The sequence below is a fragment of the Eleutherodactylus coqui genome, chromosome 6 (genome assembly GCF_035609145.1).
Source record: "Eleutherodactylus coqui strain aEleCoq1 chromosome 6, aEleCoq1.hap1, whole genome shotgun sequence".
NCBI lineage: Eukaryota > Metazoa > Chordata > Amphibia > Anura > Eleutherodactylidae > Eleutherodactylus > Eleutherodactylus coqui.
Genome location: NC_089842.1, coordinates 10931729 through 10949449, shown reverse-complemented (window position 1 = coordinate 10949449; position 17721 = coordinate 10931729). Strand labels below are relative to the sequence as shown.

Below are 17721 nucleotides of genomic sequence, written 5' to 3'. Positions count from 1 at the left end.
TCAGGTAGCGCTCCATAAGTCATCACTTCACAGAATCTGTTGCGTTGTGGTTTACGCTACATCGGCTTCCTGTAGGCATCTGTCACACACCTCTGTCCTGTTTGTGGTAGAAAATAATTGTTAAAGGGGTTTTACTACCAAAGGCATCTAGCCCAAATCCACAGGATAGGGGATACATATCTGATTACTGGAGGTCCAACGGCGCTGTCTGTCCTATAGAAGTGAATGGAGCTACAGTTGAGCTCTATTCAGGGGCACTTGAGGTACAGATCTTGGGATCGCTGCTGGTCCCAACAGTTAGACTCCCACAGATTGTATCTAGAGCGCACCACGTTGCAGACCGCCATTGTTTTTGACCATCGATATTCCGGATGAACGGTTTGGAGCACTGGGAATACCTGTGAGTGGTTGGACTTGGTACATCAGAGATCCTCCTTCCATAGTTCGCACTCATCACATCTCACCGCTTTTTGCAATTCCTCCCTTCACCTTCATGAGAAAAACAGACCATAGACATGGTGTCAGCCATGTCCTCCCCACCATGTTACATTATCATCATGACTATGAGTCCACTCAAGTGTTAAAGTGACCCTCTGGTCACCCGGAACGGAGTGGGGGTGGTATTATACTACCTGCTGTTGGCCATGTTTTTACTCATCCAAGTTGAGCGTCGCAATCTTTCTACTACCTGCTCATCAGTAGTCCAAGACATTCCATGATGATTGGCCAGCGCTGATCATGTGAGCAGGGTTGGCCAATCAGAGAGCAGGTGTAGTACAACAAATTACCTATCAATCCACATGTGGATTAGGTAGTCTGAAGATTGTGGTGGCCATCTTGAATGAGTGAAAACAGGACTCAGAAGCAGCAGATCCGAGGGTCATCAGTGCAGAAGGCCAGTTGCAGGTAATATGGCATCTCCCTCTGGTCCCTGGACAGAATTTTGTCCCAGTACTGGAAAGTCGCTGTCATTGTCAGTGGACATTGCTTTGATCTTCTCACCGTTGAAGGTTTTATATTTCTAGACATTAAGTCAAATCCCTTCTTATCGCAATATACAAATTTAGCGTGATGTCAGAGTTACCATAGCAACAAGAACTCTTTATACAGAAGGAAATAACAAACGGATGGTTCCTGTAGGGAAGACCAATGGCGTCTTCTAATCACGCTAGTGTTTATGTTGAGCAACGCGCCACAGCAAAAGAAGTGGAGGAATAAAAGGATTAAAAGGAAGTGACCTTTCATGTATCCTATGACCATTCTCTTTATAAGAACTCGCATCTGTTAGCGATGACTCAAATACTCCCGGGTCTCTTTCATATGTAGAGGCGCCGCACAACATTTGCACATTTGACTATAAACTTAATTGGAGCAACCAGTGTCAGGCAGCTGCTGCCAAGGCAAATAGGACTGTTGGGGGCATCAAAAGAGTTTTAGGGCCATATGACAAGACCATTGTTCTTCCTCTTTGCAAGTCACTGGTCCCACCACACATGGAATATTGTGGACAGTTTTTCGGCCCCGGTACTCAAGAAGGACATATCAGAACTTGTGTGGGTTCAAAGATGGCCAACTAAAGTAATAAATGGTATGAGCGGAGAGGGGAACAACAGGATGGGTTGTGTTGAAATTTAACTTGTCAAACCCATCTTTCTCCTGACGACTTTATCTGGGAGAATCAGGAGACCCCGTGCACATTAGAAGGTTGGGTAGTTCCACCACAATTGGTGTTTTTGGTTGACTTTCATCTAGTGTGTGCTTGTATGGCTGCCTGACAGATAGAGTCTTGTCCAAAATCCTGGTCGAAAATGCTCCTCTCTTCCAGCCACCCTTCTAACGGACTTCCAATGGGACTTTTCCATTTGTTGTCGATGTAGTTATGAAGTCATTTTAGGAACCACATCCGTCCAGCATTTCATCTCAGACCCCCAATAGTGGGACGTGATGCCATTTGGTGACTTCTCTTTATCTTATTTCTAAGGGTTTTCATGTATCTTTACATCCCTTTTACACCATTTCCCACATGTAGATGTATAAGACTGCACCACAAGGCTCACTAATGCTACGTACTTACACAGCGGAGAAGCCTCAGAGCACAAGTGACTCTCGGGCACGGGGGACAAAACTCATCCCGGGGCCAGAGCGGGAGAGGGACATTATTTCTACCAACCTTTTGTGGCATTTTGCTGTGGACTTGTTGGTTTCCATGCCCCTGTTAGCATGGTGGCACTTCTCCGATGACATGGGTAGCTAGAGTATGCCAGGTAGTCCAAAACACTTCATGCTGCTTTCAGATTGGCCATCACTGCTTACTTGGCCAATTCGGGTCAGGTGTGATACGTTAGTCTAAGGGTGAACACCCACTTGTGTTTTTTAACGTGATTGTCATTAATAAGTCCCATTGACATTCGCTTTAAAAAAACGCAAGTGGGTGTTCACCCTAAGGCTACATTCACACAGCCAAGCACGATATTGGGCCGCGTTTCTTGCCAAGGTGCTTTTTCATGGCGATGCGAATCGTTTTTGATTTAAAAAATGTGAATTTGCGAAAGGATTGCAAATGTTTCCCATTGACTTCCCTCAATGCTGCGAGGAAAAAATTGCTAGTGTGAAAGAATCCAATCAAAAGAACGGATTTCATATTCATGCAGGTTTTGTGCGCATCACACAAAATTTGCGTAAGAATATCACCCGTGTGAGTAAGTCCTTGCCGCTCATTCACATCAGCAATTTGGTTTTCCGCTCTGCTGTCTTGTCAAAACGAATAGAATGGCGCTATTTTACTTCAGTGGGACTTTCCGAGCTTCGGCTTGGGCTCGCACACGTCAGCGTTTTGCTTTCCGTTTTTTTAACTAGTTACTTTTTTGCTTAAGTTAAATAGATAGCAAAACTGATTTAAAACAGAAGCAAATGGAAAACATGGCGCCATTTTTTTAATGGGTCGGGTAGACAGATCTGTCAAAAAAAAAAAACGAATTAGACCATTTCTATCATTTTTAACTTTCCCGTCTCGCGTCTTTCTTCCGCTTATTTAAAAAATTAATCCTCTAAACAGATAACAAAAATGGAAACCGTCCGATTCAGTTCCGTCATCCATTGGCTATAATGTAAAAAAAATGGTGGGACACTTTCTGTTTGTTTTCCGGTTTTTTTTTTAGCGAAGATAAGCCCGCCTGCAGTCCGCACAGAACCGAACTGAAGCTCCCAAAACTCCGCTGGAGTCAATGAGGAGTGAGACATATCCGGTTTTTTTTTTGCGGTTTGCTGCTTCTCTGACGCAACAGCAGAACGGAAAAACAAAAACGCTGACGTGAACAAGTCCTTATGCTCAGTTCTACTCTACTTGTGATTGGCTGCAGAGGTGACATCTTGAAGTGCCCTCTACACATTGGGAGCCAAGATGTTCTTTTGCTTCTTGTAAGACCTCAGTTAGGTTCCCAAATGTCTAGAACTTGTCCCACATCAATGGGATGACAGAGACGGGTTGCCACTAGAGATGAGCGAGCATACTCGCTAAGGACAATTACTCGATCGAGCATTGTCCTTAGCGAGTATCTCCCCGCTCGGGAGAAAGGTTTCGGCTGCCGGCGCGGGTGACAGGTGAGTAGCAGCAGTCAGCAGTAGGGAGCGGGGGGGGGGGAGAGGGATCTTCCCTCTGTTCCTCCCCGCTTTCCCCCGCAGCACCCTGACCACCGCCGGCAGCCGAATCTTTGCTCCCGAGCGGGCAGGTACTCGCTAAGGGCAATGCTCGCTCATCACTAGTTGCCACCTTGACTGTAAGTATCCTAAGAAAGATACCTAGTTATAATCCTGGAACTGACTCTTCACATCACAGCAGGTCAGGAGGTCCTCCTTCCACTCTGGTCAACGTCAACTCCCAACATATGAAACATATACCGAGAGGGTCATTTCCAATACATGGAGTTGGCCTCATTGGTCATGTGTGTATAGTGCTGTAGAGGTTTTTGGGCCCATCATTGTGTTGCCCTGTGGCTTCGTGGTTTGTCATATCATGAGCAAGATATGTTAGGTTCATGACCCCATAGGTGGCTGGGCATACTCTTGCTGAAACCTCTGCAAGAATGTGCATGTATTAGGTGTTCTGCGGGACTACTCTACAGTATCATGAGCAAGAATCATGTAAGAGGTCACAATGACCTGCGGAAGTCAAAGCTCTTTCGGTGATAGATGGATTCTAATAATCACTGGTGGACAAGGCATGTCCAATAGGATGGCCCATCTGAGACTAGAGGAAGAGGTCTATGTGGATAATTGTATTAGGGTCACATCCAGTTGTTGGCCATGTTGGGGGCTGTAGTGCTCTGCGTACAAGATGTGGCCAAAAGTTTTGAGACGGAGGTAATTTTGGTTTTCACAAATTTTGCTGCTTCGGTGTCTTTAGACCTTTTAGTCAGATGTTTCTATGGTTACTGATGTGCAGTTATAAGCATTTCATAAGATTTTAACCTGTTATTGACAAATACTATGATAATACTAAAAATAATCGTCTTTATTTGTATAGCGCCAACTTATTCCGCAGCGCTTTTGAGGCACATGGGGAACACAAACAATATGAAAATTACAGAAAATACAAAAGTTACATGTGGTATTCAATTATTTGGAAACAAGGGGGGGTTGGGATGATCAACAAGGTACAGGGACGATGGTGGAGCAAGGGGGAACACAGCAATGTGACGATAACATGTGATATGCAGTTTTTTGGGACACAAACGGGGTGGACAGAAGGTGTGGGGCAGAAAGTATACATGATAGTCAAAGGTGGAAAGCCATAGGGAAGGGCTGGGGGCATATTGTGGGGACTAGATCAGGAGGTTTGGTATGCTTCTATGAAGAGGTGCATCTGTAAGACGCGTCTGAAGTTCCGTGTATTAGGGATTGTCCAGATGCCTTGGGGTAGAGCATTCCAGAGGATCGTTGCAGCTCTAGAAAAGTCCTGGTGGCAAGCATGTGAGGTTCAGATTGGAGGGGTGTTTAGTCTGAGTGTGTTAGCAGAGCGTGTGGGTGGGGTGATGTATGGACAGGAAGGAAGCGATGTATGGTGGCGCAGCGCCATGGACAGCTTTCTGGGTGAGGGTAAGGAGTTTGAATTGGGTTCTGTAGTGGATGGGCAGCCAGCACAGCAACTGGCATAGAGAAGAGGTATCTGAGTAATGGCTGGATAGGAAGAGGAGTCTAGCTGCCGCATTTAGTATGGCTTGGAGAGTCTGGTGTGGGGAAGGCCAATGAGCAGCAAGTTGCAGTAATTGAGTCGGGAATGGATGAGGGTGACAACGAGTGTCTTTAGCGTGTCCGTGGCGAAAAATGGACGGAATTTAGCAATATTCCTGAGGTGCATATGGCATGCTTAGGCCAGAGATTGGATATGGGGGGTAAAGGAGAGGTCAAAATTCAGTGTGACCCCAAGGCAATGGGCATGCTGTTTGGGGGTTATGATGGTGCCAGATACTGATATGGAGATGTGCGGAGAGGTTGTCTGGTTGAGGGCAGAAAGACAAGGAGGTCAGTTTTTAAGAGGTTAAATTTGAGAAAATGGGAGGACATGGTGTTAGAGGCAGCAAACAGACAGTCGGTGATGTTTTGGAGGAATGGTGCTGAGCTATCGGGGAAAGAGGTGTATAAATACCTGAAGTTTAGGCAAAGACTCAGTATTTACAGGGTTGACCCTTATTTTTCAAGACTTCTGCTCTTCACCCTGGCACCCTGGATATCAGCTTCTGGGCCAAATCCCGACTGATGGCAGCCCATTCTTCCTAATCAGTGCTTGTTTATCACAATTTCTGTGTGTTTGTTTGTCCACCCGACTTTTGAGGATTGACCAAAGTTTCTCAATGGGATTGAGAACTGGGAAGTTTCCTGGACATCGACCCAAAATTTCAATTTTTTGTCCACTTAGTCACATATCACTTCTGCCTTGTGACATGGTGTTTTTATCATGCTTGAAAAAGCATTGTTCATCATCACATCGCCCCTGGGTCATTGGGAAAAGTTACTCTTGGATGGTTGGGGGAAGTTTCTCTTGGAGGATGTTTAGATACCATTCTTCACCCATGGCAGCCCCACACAAGAATGGTCTCAGAATGCTTTACTGCTGGCATAAAACAGGACTTATGGGTGCGATCATCTACTCTTCTTTGGACAATCATTCTTCCAGATGTCCCAAACAGTCTGCAGGGGCTTCATCAGAAAATGTAGCTTATTTCAGTCCTCTGCAGTCCAATCCCTGTACTTCTTGTGAATGTCAGTCTGCCCTAGATGTTTTTCTTGGAGAGACATGGTTGTCCTCCAAAAGCCTTCTTCTCACTGTACATGAAGATGCACTGCCACCTGCCATGTCTAAGCAAGCTCTGCACTGGTGTTAAACCGATCCTGTAGCTGAATCCTCTTTAGCAGACGGTCCCGGCACTTGCAGGACTTTTTTGGGCTCCTTGAAGCCTACTTCATAGCAATAGTGGAAATGGGATTGTAGGGATTAAAGGAGTTGTCCCATTGTAAACCACTTCCGGCCTATCCTTTACTTAGGCCATCAATAGTAGATTGGCACAGGTCTGCTGCCAGGGACCCCCGATCAGCTGTTTCCCAGGTTGGTGTGTTTATACAATAAATTTACTTCAATGGGAACGTGATCTGTAATACCAAACTTGGCCACTACAGTGGGAACAGAGCTGTCTGCTTCCTTCCGTGAGCTCCCTAGCCCAAAAAACAGCTGATGATCAGGGATCCCAGGCTGCAGACCCGTGGCAATCTACTACTGATGGCCTATCCTGCACATAGGCCATCAATACTGGGCAACCTCTTTAAGTTAATTTTCATGGCAAGAAATAGCCAAAATTAGTGTGAGTCTCAAAACCTTTGGCCCCAACTGTAGAGCACAATAATTGTATTCTAGTCGTGTCCATTGGCCGGTCATGTTGGGAGTCGTAGTTTTCTTTGTCCTGAGGATGATACATTTCTACCATCTGCCATATCACTATAAAGTTATCTACCTGTCTCGTTGTACACACATTGACATTACCCGCTTACTTCGCTAAAAATAAACCGAACTGAACTTTATCTATTGAGCGTGTGCGACAATGTACCAGACAGAGCAAACACAACCGCCACCAGCCAATAATCATAGAAATCACGGGTGAACGAAGAGCCAGAGCGATTTACTTTTCATACGGCACAATGGAGTGCGAAAAACACCCATGTCCTCTGAATATGGCGCTTCATTCAGGACCTGAAAGCGCACATGGCCAACCTGGGCCCCGGCGCACACGGCAATACACAGATTTACTCTCAGCGACCTCCTATGATCGCCGTCAGAATGTAGGTCGACAGGATATTATCATGTAACACTTTGTCTATACGTGGGGGAAAATGGCGCTCTAACTCATTGGCTCATTATGAGAGGTTTTTCTATGTCTGTGTTGGGTGACATTATCCCCAACACATTTACGACGGTGTCGCCCCCTGATGATGAATCAGCTACATCTTTAAATATGTCTGGAGATGTGGAGCCCCAGTAACCGGAGAGAGATGACAACAAGTTCTGCAACTTTTTAAAAAGTCAAAATTCTTAAATCTGCCTAAAAACTTCCCGCCACTCAAACCGCGTCCCCTGTTGTATCCACTCTGGAGAAGAGTATCAACTAGCAAAAAGTTGTACATTTTTTTAGCAAAATCCCACAGATTTACACATTTTTGGACGATTGGAAACGACCGCATAGAACCCGGTAAATTCCCTCCTACAAGTGGTTTTGCCGAGACGGAATCCCTTGACCATAGAGTGTCACAGAGCAGAATTTCCCACACTGGACCCAACTCTATTTCACAGAACAAAGAGCCACTCCGTAAGCAGACCTTCTGTCCATTTATGTGAATGGCCATCCTGTAAGACTACAATCCCCCCCTGAAGCTGAAGCGGAGATATCAGGCCGGCAATGACTTTCCCTGGCAAAATCAACTGTTTGCCATTGGTGCTGAGTATAGGACCCCCCCCAAGCCCTGTATTCTCAATAGGCTGAGCATCCTGACACAACCCCCTTAAGGCCCCATTCACATTTGTGCCAGGACTATTTTTGTTGTTCGGCTCCATTCCTGGAGCCAAAGAATAACAATACCAGAACCACCCGATCAGGCACATGCTGGAGCCAAAGAGACCCCATTGACTATAATGAGGATCATCTCTGTTACCATGAGGCCGGTCAGGGACCACGGGTGGCAGTGACGCGGTTCACCACGGTGCTCTGGGATGGTGTTGCGCCCACATTCGGGTCTGGCGCGGCGAGTGGCACGCTGCCATGCGCACTACCTCTGTGAGTTATAGTGGCTGGCTGGGAGCCCCAGTCAGCCGGCTTGATTGGTCTCCGTCCAGGGGGCGGAGACTCCTGAATATAGTCTGGCAGCTGCTGATAGCAGTTGCCAGTTATTGGTTCTGTTCCCTGTGTGTCTGACCTCGGTCCTGCTCCAGTGGAAGTTACCTTGTCTCCATCCAGCTCTGCCTGTGTTCTGTGGTTTCCTTTCGTGTTGGTTATTCCATCTGCCTAGCTTGTCAGTACTAATAAGTTGTCATTTGCATAGGTACGGCGGTTCCTTCCTGTCCTGCCACTAGGCAGTGTAGGGTCAGTGTTGGCGGCCTGGACCTGTCCACCTTTGGGGCTACCTCCAGGAAGGGACATTGGCGTGGGTGAGGGTCAAGGAGTCCCGCGCTGTGGGTACCTGTGCACCCTACCAGTATTGTAGCAGTCTGGTTTCCGGCATTCCAACTGGCATTTTACCAAAGTAGCGCACTATGCTGCCGGATCTAGATGTGGCGTTGTCTGGGACTATTTTCTTTTTTCTGATCTTCTTATCTTGGGGTAGACAATCTGGAGGGAATTTATTAGCAGGGGATTTTCTGACACCACTTTTCTGGCAATTGTCTCCCTTCTCCAGTGTAAAATGCGATAGCCAGATCTCCTAAATCCCATGTGATTTATGAGATCCAATTTCCGCTCTTTATTCACAGTCACGGTTTTCATTTTCATGCAGGGTGGGACTTTTGAGCTTCTGATCAGCCCCTTTAGGGTGCTTTCATACATATTCCTCAAGATGCACCTAAAGACACAGAAGATTCCGCCCCAAATTCTACATGTATAAATGCGGGTTATAGCGCAGAGGTCCACAGCAGTTCATTAGGCTGCGTCCTTAGGTGCGTTTTGCGGAATATGGTTCACTATGAAATTTAAAGGTACTTTACACGATCCGATAGTTGCCCAAATAATCACTCATACAACCCCAGACACGGAACTCAGGGAGCAATCGCTCATTAATTGCTAGTTGTTCCTTTTCAGCTCACTGAATCGGAGCGACTACTGAGCAGCTTCTTGCTCAGTGTAAACAGGAGTCACTCAATTTTTAGGCAACTGCCTGTTTGCAGTGAATAGAGGAAGAAGAGATCTCCAGCACGCTCCTCTTTCATTTGCTCACAGACTGTGTAAAAGCAAGGACTGATAGCCGCTGGGTTGGCCGTGTAAATACCTTAAGAATCATCCATGAAAAGTGTGTAAGGGATGTACATCCTAGAATGGTAGAGTTAGAAGGGACCTCACCACCTCCCGTGGTAACCTGTTCCACTCATTGATCACCCTCACTGTCTAATATCTAATCTGTGTCTCCTCCCTTTCAGTTTCATCCCATTGCTTTCCTTGTGCAGATGAGAATAGGGCTGATCCCTCTGCACTATGACAGCCCTTCAGATATTTGTAGACGGCTATTAAGGCTCCTCTCAACCTTCTCTTCTGCAGGCTAAACATTCCTAGATCCTTTAACCGTTCCTCATAGGACATGATTTGTAGACTGCTCACCATCTTGGTAACTCTTCTCTGAACTTGCTCCAGTTTGTCTATGTCTTTTTTAAAGTGGGGTGCCCAGAACTGGACCCAGTATTCCTGATGAGGTCTGACTAAGGAAGAGTAGAGGGGGGTAATGTCCTCACGTGATCTAGACTCTGTGCTTCTCTTAATACATCCCAGAATTGTGTTTGCCTTTTTGGCTGCTGCATCACATTGTTGACTCATGTTCAGTCTATGATCTATTAGTATACCCAAGTCTTTTTCACATTTGCTGCTGCTTAGCCCAATTCCTCCCATTCTGCATGTGCTTTTTTCATTTTTCTTGCCCTGATGTAGGACTTTGCATTTCTCCTTGTTAAATACCATTCTATTAGTCTCTGCCCACTGTTCAGGATTTTCTAGATCTTTTTGAATACTCTCTCTTCCCAAGTGTTAGCTATCCCTCCTAGTTTTGTGTTTTTCGCAAATGTGATCAATTTCCTATTAATTCCCTCCTCCAGATCATTTATAAAAATGTTGACCAACCCTGGGCCTAGGACAGAGCCTTGTGGTTCCCCACTTAATACATTCTTCCACTTGGATGTGCAGCCATTTATGACCCCTCTTTGAGTACGATCACTCAGCCAGTTGTGAATCCACCTAACAGTTGCCTTCTCAATCCCAGATTTGGTCATTTTTCCAATAAGTATGGTATGAGATACATTGTCAAATGCTTTACTAAGGTCGAGATATACTATATCCACTGCATTTCCCTGATCAAAGCAGTCCATGATTCTGTCATAGAACGAAGGACAATGGTGTGTCCTTTCTTAGCTTTCCTCTTGGTCTGAGACAAATGACTCAAGAAGACTAAGTTTGAAAAATAAATTCTTCTTTGCTTTCCATCTCCTGAAAAGATAACACCAAAGCTTTTTTGCTTTAAGGACATGGCAATTTTTTTAGCTTTGGTTTTTCCTCAACACTTCCTTATTTTTTCCTCGGCGTAACAAGTCTGGGGGCGTTTTTTTTGCAGGACCAGTTATATTTTTTCAGTGGTAGCATTTAATGTACTAAAACATTTCTACATGGAGTGAAATGGAAAAAAACTGAATAGCGTCATCTTTGGGGGGTCTTGTTTTCATGGCGTACACACTGTGGCTAAAATGACATGTTCCCTTTATTCTGTGGGGCGGCCCGACTACTGCAAAAACTAATTTATTTAGTTGCTTTTTTTTTGCTGTACTACTTTGAAAAAATAAAATATCTTAAAATACATATATATTCTCTGCCGCCGTCTTCTGACTCCATAACTTTTCTTATTTTTCCATTTATGGAGTACATGTGACTTTTTGATCCCTTTTTCTTGGGGAGAGGATGACCAAAGAAAGCACAATTCTGGTGCTGTATATGCTTTTTACTGACAGCATTCATCATGCAGGATAAGCAAGGGTGCATTCACACTTTTTGCAATGAGAGGAGGCGGAACAGGGGTGGGGCTAAGTTCCCAGAATTAGCTCCACCTCCGTCCCACCCCTCCTCATTGAAAATACTGCAGGGGGTTGGAGAGGAGGCAGGGAGGGGGCGGGAGCTCAGGGCACTGCTTCGGTCTCTTCCAGCCTCCTCCCCCTGCAGAGAGAGACGCAGTATATCGGCTGGGCGTGAAAACCCAGCCAATATACGGTCGTCTGAATCCACCCTAAGGCTGTATTTTGACAGATCGGGCTCTTATGGACGCGATGCTACCGATTAGGTTTTTTTTTGTTTTGAACTTTTCATTCTAAATATGATAAACGTGCGGCACTTATATAATCATTTACCTTTTGCAATCATTACAAAACTTTTAAAAACTTTTTTATGTAGTCCGCATCGGGAACTAGAACTTGTGATCATTTAATCACTTAGGGTGCATTTACAGGAGCATGTGCGTGTGTCATACATAGGTGCGCACAAAACCACGCACACACGTATGTGCACAAACATGCAGGTCCGTGCAGCATTGCTTTCAATGGGGCTGCAGCTGCTGCCAGCAGCCTCATTGAATGCAATAGGATGCCGGCAACCCCTGTAGTGATTTTCAGGGAAGGGCTTGAAATATAAGCCCTTCCCTGAAAATTACCTGCGGTGTGTGTAAAAAAAATATATATATAAATACTCACCATTCATTAAATTCTATGATTGGCCAAGAGCTGCCTGTGATTGGCTGAATGCTGCAACCAATCACAGGCAGCATTTAGCTGTCATTGAATGAATGGCTGAGTGCTGCCTGTGATTAGCTGAGCACTCAACCAATCAGATACAGCCCTTTCAACAGGCAGGGATTTTAAATCCCCGCCTGCTGAAACAGAGTCAGAGCAGTGCAGGGAAAAGACAGGCTGGACACAGGCAGGGGATTCTTTACTCCCCGCAGGGATGAAGAAATCCTCTGCAACAGCTGTCACAGCTGTGGCAGGGGAATATTGACGCGCACCACGGACCTATGGTGCACGCATGTCCTATGTTTTGCAGGTATGTGCGTTTGCGCGCCTGTAAAACATGGACATGTGAACACACCATAGGAAACCAATGGTTCTAATAGGCGCACGTTTTTGTGCGCACAATTGTACGCACATAAACACGCTTGTGTGAATCCACCCTTAGGCCTCGGTCATACGGGCGTTTTTTCGCGCGATCTGCGGATCGCATGACGGATGCGCATCCACAAATCGCGTGATCGGGGCCGATGATTCGCCGAAAAATCTGCAGCTAGCAGCGTTTTCGGCAAAAAGGGCCAGCTGTCATTCAATAGCTGAGAGCTGCCTCTAATTGGTCCCTGTGCTCAGCCAATCAGAGGCAGCACTCACTCACCCATTCATGAATTCATGAATGGATGAGTGAGAGCTGCCTCTGATTGGTGAGGGCTGTGACCAATCAGAGGCAGCCCATTCAGCAGGCGGGGATTTTTACAGTCTATGAGGAAATAAGAGGGAGCACAAGAGCTTACAGTCTATGAGGAAATAGGGGACACAAGAGCTTACAATCTATGAGGAAATTGGAGGGACACAAGAGCTTACAATGTATGAGGAAATTGGAGGGACACAAGAGCTTACAATCTATGAGGAAATAGGAGGGACACAAGAGCTTATAGTCTATGAGGAAATAGGGGGACACAAGAGCTTACAGTCTATGAGGAAATAGGGGGACACAAGAGCTTACAATCTATGAGGAAATAGGGGGACACAAGAGCTTATAGTCTATGAGGAAATAGGGGGAGCACAAGACCTTACAATCTATAAAGAAATAGGGGGGCACAAGAGCTTACAGTCTGTGAGGAAATGGGGGGGCGCACAAGAGCTTACAATCTATAAAGAAATAAGAGGGACACAAGAGCTTACAATCTATAAAGACATAAGGGGGCGCAAGAGCTTACAGTCTATGAGGAAATAGGGGGGACGCAAGAGCTTACAGTCTATGAGGAAATAAGGGAGCACAAGAGCTTACAGTCTATGAGTAGATAGGAGGAACACAAGTTTATAATTTCTTCCTATAAAGCCTTGCCCCCCACTAGCTCTGCCCTACAAGCCCCCATATGGGCCTTCCCCCTCGGCTGTCCATCCCAGACTACTGGTGCAGCTCTGGAGAAGTCCTATGAATGGGATTTGGAGGATCGTTTTATGGAGGATGTTAGTCTTAGATGATTAGCGCATTGGAGAGCACGGGGAGGGCGGTAGACGGGGGAGAGGAGGGGACGGAGGGCGGTGCAGCCCTGAGGAGAGCTTTATGGAGGGATTTCAGCTAATAATCCTATTCTGAACAGTTATGGAGTTCGTCGTCCACAGAACGTCCTTCGCCTGATGAATGGGAATGACTCTGACATTGTGGATATTAGCTGGATCTTCTGCAGGGTTTTCATCAGGATATATTTGACTCCCGCCCACACTCCTCCTCTCTGATTCTAGACGGGATTTTTAAATGGATCCCTATTGAAAAGACATCCTGCGGGGATGTAGAACTCGCTGGTATCTATGGAGATTTCCATAGCAACTGAGACCATCAGTCTTACTTCCACTATAGTGTCACATGACTCTCAGCTGTTAGGTAGGTGCACGCTTCACTCATTCTGGAGCTATATATACACAGTATATATATATATATATAAATATATATATATATATATATATATATATATATATATACACGTATTAAACTTCATCTAATTAGGCCGCATTATCAAATTACACCTACCGCTTCACAGATGAATGCTGACAGACGTTTCCGGACCTCCACAGCCGGCGACCCTCCGGACCTGCACATAGCGGTGTATGAAGGCTCGTTAAGATCTGCTTTACGGATTTCCATTTATTTCATTTTTGGAGCAGAAAAACAGAATTAATGTGGAATTAAGCGTTTCCGTTTTTTCCCCCATGAAGGGTTTGGGAAAAAAATGCTTCCATTTTTTTTCTGTTCCATTATGTTCTGGTGAAAAAAAAACGAACCGTAATAAAAGCGAGTCCAACTCAACGCACTCCGATTTTTTAAAAAACTCATTGAAATCAATGAGGGAAAAAGAAACCCTTTAACGGCTGTCAGTATTGAAATAATAAACTGAGTTATAGTTACCCCTCTGCCACCTGGATCCGGCGCTGCCGCCCCCGTTCCATGACTACTGGCATCATGGAGCTCAGGATGTCAGCGCCAATGTCAGGAGAACGAGTGGCCACACTGCAGCCTCTGATTGGCTGCAGTGGTCACATGACTACCTGTGACGGCAGCTATCACAACAAACGCTAGGACCAGTGTAGGGCTGTAGCGCCCGATCCCAGCGACGGCAGAGGGGTGAGTATAGCTGAATTCATGATTTTACCCCAGACAGCCCTACTGAAAGGGAGTTGTCTGGTAGTTGGACAACCCCTTTAAAGCGTACCTAAGTTCTCAACAGGTTTTCTAAGGTACACCAGGTCCTTCCTACCCTCCTCTCATTTGCTGCTGCTTGGATTCTATTTTATTTCTAATTTTCAGGTGGTCTTCCCCATTTTTCTGCTGTTCGCAATGTACTTTCATGCAGGGGGAGTGGAGCAAGCCTAGCATTCTGTCAGTAGTTCCCTGTCCTGACTTTCTTGCCCCTATTTCCCTTTCGTGTCTAATCAGCAGGAAAGCAGTATCTGAATGGCCACCCCTCTGCTTTCCCAGAACGATCAGGCATTTTGAAACACTCTGACCAAATGCTTACTAAACTCCCTATAATGCATGTGTAATGTGTGCACCCACAGATACACGCACTGTAACAATAGGAGAGGCAGAGACTGTGGAGATTGTTATCACAGTGTCTGCAGCTCTGTCAGCCTGTAGCCTGTGAATGCACAGGAGCTGCCTGTAAAGATAGCCCCTCCCTGTTGCTAAGGAAACATCCATGCGCCCTTGTTACTACAGAAGCTCTGTACCTAACAACAGAGAGTGGACTGCAGAGAAGCTGGAAGGGAGACCCCTAGTGGCAGCCATTCAAATGTGATTTACAGTGAAAAAGAAACTAAATTTTTAATGCAAGTATATTTCAGAAATGATGAGACCAACACAAGTACCAAAGTCTACACTGCTAATGTACAGATTTTGATGTAAAATTGAAAATGGCAGAATTATGCCAGCAATTACGCATTAAAATCCGCAGGTAGTCGTGCAGGTTTTGATGTGGAATTCCAGTATGGCATATTACATAACGCTGTTGTGGAATATTCCATCCCATATGAAAGAATCCTAAAATGGAAAAGCTTACTTTTATGCTTTGGCGCCCTGTATGCAAAATGTCTCGCCCATAGCCATGAGGCGGGCCGCCAGTGCCCCGAGTCACATGATCTAGCCTTTCTTCACACCCCCTCCTTCATTCAGCCACCTTCTCTAGCTGCTGACATCATCACAACATTGCTTGTGCTATACAGCTGTTGCCCCCATTCGATGCAATGCAAATACGCGGGACCTTTAGTCTTGCGCTGATGTCAGTGGCTAGAGGAGGCGGCCAAACGAAGGAGGAAGAATGAAGAAAGACTGGAATGTGAGATTCGGGATGCTGGCGGCCCACCTCTGTGACTCGAGAGGAGTCATTTTGGATGCAGGGCGCCAAAACATAAAAGTTTTTAAAGTTATTATACAGCTTTTCCTTTTTTACAGAGTTACGTTTGTTGGGTGCCATGTGAGGCATGGAGCTACGGTGCGTGCTAATTGTCGATATTCTAGTGACAGTATCCCTTTAAGAATGGTGTTTGATGCATCGGCCTAAAACTGAAGTTCATGGGATAATTTTGTGATTAATTTAAAAATGTGATTGTTCCCAGCAAGAGAAACAAGTAATCCGGTAGATATAAGACCTTCTTATAACATGAAGTTACAGCGAGCTTTCAGACCTCTCAGGGTCCTTCATCAGGCTTAATGGAACAAATCTAAAGATATATTTACATTTCACATGATCACATGGGAGGGCAGGATACGGTGAACTTAATTTGCACTATATAAATACCAAAGACAGAGGGTGAGAGGGCACAGACATGTTGGGATTAATAGCGTTTAGATTAATATCAGGGAGGGATGACCATAACAGTAAATAATTAGTACAGTGACAAGGAATGTGAAAGGGATAGGAAATCTCTCCTTCAGACCTGCAAACAAGTTAGTTGGAACGAAACCTCTGCAGCGCCACCTATTGCATGGCAGCATTCCTTCAAATCAATGTATGAGTTTTTACCAGTCTGTAAAACAATGATTGTTCTGGGTGATATTTAAGTTAAGTTAATTTAGAAATGTAACATATTTAGGTCTTAGGTGCATTCAGACGACCGTATATCGGCTCGGTTTTCACGCCCAGCCGTTATACGGCGTCACTCTCTGCAGGGGGAGGAGGCTGGAAAGCAGTGCCAATGAGGCAGAATGGGGGCGGGGCTAAGTTCTAAGACTTAGCTCCACTCCTGTCCCGCCTCTCCTCATTGAAAATAGTGCAAGGGGGTGGAGAGGAGGCAGAGAGGGGGCGAGAGCTCAGAGCACTGCTCCTGGCTCTTCCAGCCTCCTTCCCCTGCAGAGAGAGACGCCGTATATCGGCCGGCATGAATACCCAGTCGATATACGGTCGTCTGAATGCGCCCTCAAAATGAGAAAATGAGCCCTGTGCTTACTTTGAGCAGATGTAGGTTTGTGCTACAATTTGGGGTATTTTCTGAGTTTAAAATTAATAAATATGTTGGAAAGTTCACACCCGCTTCCCATAAGCCCCACCCACTTTTATCAGCACTGTTCAAAATTGACAAGAGGCAAAAACAGTTGCATATTTTTGTACAAATAAGGTCTGCACCACGATCTCTGATTTTCCTTTCCTGGTGTAAACCGATTGATAAATCCCCCTGAAATCTGCGCTCACTTGGAGATATTTGTCTTTCAGTGTAATGAATTGGTCATAAACGTGGAGATGACGCTGACACCACAGTGACCACGCCCACTTGTTGAACTTTTGGCAAGCCTAGTGTAAAAAGTGAAAATGTTGAGTAAATTTGGTGCAAGTGATGAATTGCAGAAATCTTTATGCCAAAAACTGGGTGCAACTACATTGGTAAATGTGGGCCTTTAGTTTGGGCAGTCATAAGGGATTACCTTGATGGTTTCAGCCTTTTCCATTTTCAACATGTTCGATTTTTTTCTCTTCCAGAGACGAGATCTGTCAGGATACCTTTATGGAGATAGACCAATCAACTGTTACTGAATTGAGCAAGGTAAGTGTCCTTTATCTTATGTTGGAGGTTAATTTCTAACTTCATGACCCCCAAAGACTAACTCAAAGCATTAACAGAAACCTACATGTAAAGTGGCGTCCCCAAGCACTACCATTCTTACATAGAAGCTGGCTGAGAATAGGATGACCACTATGGGTTTTGGCTTCTCTATGGGTAAGTCT

General features: G+C 45.4%; 1 protein-coding gene across 1 annotated transcript in view; it reads left to right on the top strand.

Annotated features, from left to right (window-relative positions):
- Positions 1–17721, top strand: part of LRRC4B (leucine rich repeat containing 4B) — a 169622-nt gene that overhangs the window by 117114 nt on the left and 34787 nt on the right. Inside the window, exon 3 of the mRNA XM_066606209.1 lies at positions 17476–17539. The gene's annotated coding sequence lies outside the window, so the exon portion shown is untranslated. The remainder of the gene's footprint in view (positions 1–17475; positions 17540–17721) is intronic.